The sequence below is a fragment of the Podarcis gaigeae genome (assembly GCF_964106915.1).
Source record: "Podarcis gaigeae genome assembly, chromosome: 4".
NCBI classification, from domain to species: Eukaryota; Metazoa; Chordata; class Lepidosauria; order Squamata; family Lacertidae; genus Podarcis; species Podarcis gaigeae.
Window position 1 is genome coordinate 101507530 of NC_139677.1, and position 5191 is coordinate 101512720.

General features: G+C 49.5%; 1 long non-coding RNA gene across 1 annotated transcript in view; it reads right to left on the reverse strand.

The window, feature by feature from the left end:
• The window catches only part of LOC310843969, a 336267-nt gene that overhangs the window by 273525 nt on the left and 57551 nt on the right, over nucleotides 1–5191 (reverse strand). The gene's annotated exons all lie outside the window — the stretch shown is intronic.

Here is a 5191-nt window from a genome sequence, read left to right on the forward strand (position 1 = left end):
TCCCAGACTGTCTGCTGGCCTAATTGAGAAGGCGATTGGGCCGGATCCGGCACCCGGGCCTTAGGTTGCCTACCCCTGGCATAATAAGGATGGGGCACCATAAAGGGGTGGATGCCACCCAAAACAGTCCAGGACTGAGCATGCTCAGTGGGTGCCAAATGCTTGCTGTTGAGGCCACAGAAAACAGGAATGGGGTGGAGTATCCTGGAATAGGGTTTGGCCGGGAACTTGGACCAGAAGCACTTTACGCTGCAACTTTTTGTTGAAGGTCAAACTGGTGTGCAAATATTAAAATGACTTGTTGGCTAGTCTATTGTAGGACCGTAGCTCAGGGGGTGCAGCACCAAATTCAATCTCCACTAATAATTTTGGGTGATGCTTTCACTCATTAGATGGGACACAGGTGGCGCTGTGGGTTAAAGCCTCAGCACCTAGGACTTGCCGATCGAAAGATCGGCGGTTCGAATCCCTGTGGCGGGGTGCGCTCCCGCTGCTCGGTCCCAGCGCCTGCCAACCTAGCAATTCGAAAGCACCTCCGGGTGCAAGTAGATAAATAAGGACCGCTTACCAGCGGGAAGGTAAACGGCGTTTCCGTGTGTGGCTCTGGCTCGCCAGAGCAGCGATGTCACGCTGGCCACGTGACCCGGAAGTGTCTCCGGACAGCGCTGGCCCCTGGCCTCTTGAGTGAGATGGGCGCACAACCCCAGAGTCTGTCAAGACTGGCCCGTACGGGCAGGGGTACCTTTACCTTTACCTTTTCACTCATTATCTTCCATTTGCTCCATTTCTTTCCCCTCTTCTTGTTTCAAGAAACTTTATAAGAAGCCAATCAGAAATAACAAGGTGCTCAGAAATCCCAGAAAAGTGGTCCACTCCTTTTTCATGAAAAGTTACGTCTCTGCACAGCTGTTGTGCCACTCAATTACTCACCCTTTAATAGCCCTCTGTGTTTTCTTTGGCTCAGCGCGAGATATTTTCTCTGCACATTCACCAGCAGCTTCTTGCTTCCCCAGCCATGAGCCATTACCTGATTTGTTCATCAGAACTGACACTTTTCACCCAAGTGTCAGTCTATTAAACCGAAGACAGAAACCTTATTTGTTCAGCAAATATTAGCTTGACCTCTCAGGACTGTAAAACCAGGGAGCGGAGATACAAAACAGAGGGACCCCATTGAGATGTCTCGTTCTCTGGGGAGGCTTGCTAAAAACTTGGCCAAACACCATTCGGAGATTTGGGTTTATGACTTATCGGGCAATTGGCGGCGGAGGAGAATGATTTATGTATTTATGCCCCTGAAAGAAAACAATCCCTTCTCGCATCCAAGGTACGGGCAGGACTTTATTGTATGACGGTGCAAAACTTATTTTTAAACAGCACGGCTGTATAATCCATGATAGACAGAGGCGCTTTGTAGCCACAGCTGTCTGCGGTCAGCGCTAAAGTGAAAATCTCGCAGTCGTGGAGCACAAATCCTACAGCAGGAGGGTGGGAGGGGGGACGATTTTCAACCTTTCCTCCTAGGTAACCTTGTCTCATACCGAAAACAAACGGTGAAAAAGACTATGAATAAAAAATGGAGACGCAATGTGTACTTTTCCTTGTTTGTTTGTTTTGTAACAGAAGATATTTAATAAACACTATGAAGGAAGGAAGGAAGGAAGGAAGGAAGGAAGGAAGGAAGGAAGGAAGGAAGGAGAGGTGTGGCCTCAGGGGAGAGTGTTTGGGGGGTGTCCCAAGACAGAGGAGACTCGAGATTTCCCCATCCTTGTTCTACAGTATTCTGCACCCTGCATCAGTGATGTAAACTGAGCAGATTCTCCCTGGCTTTTCTTATCCTGCATAACTATATTCAGTGTATCTGAAGAAGTGTGCATGCACACGAAAGCTCATACCAAGAACTGACTTAGTTGGTCTTTAAGGTGCTACTGGAAGGAATTTTTTTTTTGTTTTGACTATGGCAGACCAACACGGCTACCTATCTGTAACTGGAACTATATTCTGGGTTTGCAAAGTGAGGAGGAATTAAGGAATCTTTTAATGAGGGTGAAAGAGGAGAGCGCAAAATATGGTCTGAAGCTCAACATCAAAAAAACGAAGATCATGGCCACTGGGCCCATCACCTCCTGGCAAATAGAAGGGGAAGAAATGGAGGCAGTGAGAGATTTTACTTTCTTGGGCTCCATGATCACTGCAGATGGTGACAGCAGCCACGAAATTAAAAGACGCGTGCTTCTTGGGAGAAAGGAATGACAAACCTAGACAGCATCTTAAAAAGCAGAGACATCACCTTGCCGACAAAGGTCCGTATAGTTAAAGCTCTGGTTTTCCCAGCAGTGATGTATGGAAGTGAGAGCTGGACCATAAAGAAGGCTGATCGCCGAAGAATGGATGCTTTTGAATTCTGGGGCTGGAGGAGACTCTTGAGAGTCCCATGGACTGCAAGAAGATCAAACCTATCCATTCTTAAGGAAATGAGCCCTGAGTGCTCACTGGAAGGACAGATTGTGAAGCTGAGGCTCCAATACTTTGGCCGCCTTATGAGAAGAGAAGACTCCCTGGAAAAGACCCTGATGTTGGGCAAGATGGAGGGCACAAGGAGAAGGGGACGACAGAGGACGAGATGGTTGGACAATGTTCTCGAAGCTAGCAGCATGAGTTTGACCAAACTGCGGGAGGCAGTGGAAGACAGAAGTGCCTGGTGTGCTCTGGTCCAGGGGGTCACAAAGAGTCGGACATGACTAAACAACAACAGTATTGGGAGGAGCTGCTGCCGACTTTATTTGTCCCTATTTGCCTTCCCACCTGCAACCCCGCAGTTCCTCCAAGGCATCTCTCATCACCTGGACCAATAGATCTCTTTCCCCCCCTCCTTACATCAAGTGTACTTCTGCTAACGTGCATCGCTTCTGACCTCCCATCAGCACCAGAGCTGGATCTGACCCAAGACCCACCTGGGTACCTGATCTGTGACCCAATACCTCCACCAAGGTCGGCGTACGTCAATCGCGACGCCAACAGGGAGCCAGCCACCTGCTGCTCCCAGCCTGGGGTTCAGAAGCTGCCAGCCTGCCTTTTTCCTTCCCCATTGAAATGGTGGCCTTTCACTCTCTCCTTATTAATATCATGCACAGAGGTTAATTTGGAGCCATTCCCAGACCTCAAAGCAGCAAAACAGCTTGACCTTTCTGCTAATGAGAAAGCCAGCTTCCTTGCAGGCCTGGATGTAGCAAGCGCCAAAGTTTGGATGCTTTTTCTTCTTCTAATTGTTAATTAAAGTTCTATGGCGCCATTCATCCGAAGGTCGCAGGGCGGTTTGCAACAGAAAAGCGCAAAATGGACCATTTTACAGGTTCCTGGCTGCCTGCAAAGGTACTCCCCAAAAGCTCAGAGGCACTCTGTAGCTCCACATGCCCTAGGGCAGAGCTGTGGGTTGAAATGTTATTCTGTCCTGAGTTCTAACGACTTGCCTGCAAACCGAAACAATTTTGATTCTGAGCAGCAAGAACGCAGGAACCTTCTTTGCTCGGAGACTGGTCCTCCTGCGAGATGGTCTTGCTCAGCAAAGGCAGTTTCCTATGTTCCAGCTGCAGGTAGCACTGAGTGGATGTGAATGGGATGCAAAGGCAAATAAAGGCACAACTCCATCTAGAGACATTGTGCAGCATTACAGGGAGAAAATGCTGTCAAATCATTTTGGACCAGATTTGAAGTCTCCCTGGGACTCCCTGGTCCTGAATGGGGCAACTGTGCCCCCGAAGGACCAGGTGCGCAGCCTGGGAGTCATTCTGGACTCACCGCTGTCCATGGAGGGGCAGGTCAGTTCTGTGTCCAGGGCAGCTGTCTACCAGCTCCATCTGGTACGCAGGATGAGACCCTATCTGCCCATGGACTGTCTTGCCAGAGTGGTACATGCTCTGGTTATCTCCCGCTTGGACTACTGCAATGCGCTCTATGTGGGGCTACCTTTGAAGGTGACTCAGAAACTACAACTAATCCAGAATGCGGCTGCCAGACTGGTGACTGGGAGCGGCCGCCGAGAGCACATAACACCGATCTTGAAAGACCTACATTGGATCCCAGTACGTTTCCGAGAACAATTCAAATTGTTGGTGCTGACCTTTAGAGCCCTAAACAGCCTCAGCCCAGTAGACCTGGAGGAGCATCTCCACCCCCATCGTCCAGCCCAGACACTGAGGTCTAGCTCCGAGGGCCTTCTGGCGGTTCCCTCCCTGCGAGAAGTGAGGTTACAGGGGTAACCAACATGGTGCCCTCCAGATCAGGCATCTCCAAACTCAGCCCTCCAGCTGTTTTGGGACTACAACTCCCATCATTCCTAGCTAACAGGACCAGTGGTCAGGGGTGTCAGAAGTGAGGTTACAGGAAACCAGGCAGAGGGCCTTCTCAGTATTGGCGCCCGCCCTGTGGAATGCCCTCCTATCAGATGTCAAGGAAATAAACAACTACGTCTGACGTTTAGAAGACATCTGAAGGCAGCCCTGTATAGGGAAGCTTTTTAACTTTGGATGTTCGGTCACATTTTTTTCTGTTGGGAGCCACCCAGAGTGGCTGGGGAAACCCAGCCAGATGGGCAAGGTAATAATAATAATAATAATAATAATTGCTGCTAATATTATTATTATTATTATTATAATTCATGCTTTCGAACTGCTAGGTTGGCAGGAGCTGGGACAGAGCAGCGGGAGCTCACTCCATTGTGGGGATTCAAACTGCCGACCTTCTGACTGGCAAGCCCAAGAGGCTCAGTGGTTTAGGCCACAGTGACACCCCCGTCCAATCACATATTACAGGTTCTGGGGCACCTATGCCCCCCTGGTGCCCCTCCAGATGTTTTGGACCACAACTCCCATCAGCCCCAGCCTGCATGTTGCTGATGGGCGAGCAAGATGAGCCCATCTGTCATGTGACTGCTTCCTCCATCCAAAGGAAAGGGTCGACAGCAGGCGCAGCAGCTCAAAAGCCCCTTCTGAAATCCCTGGCTGCCCTGCGATAGGTGAGGAATTCCAGCTGGCTTTTAAATTATATGTGTATTTGTACTTCTGAACATGATAGAGACAGTTCTTGGACGACTCCATCCTTAAGTATTCGGTTGCATGGAAAAACCTTCAAAGCTCAATGAAAATGCTTCAGCCAAGCGGTAGTATCACAAGTTCAGACACAAAAACATCTC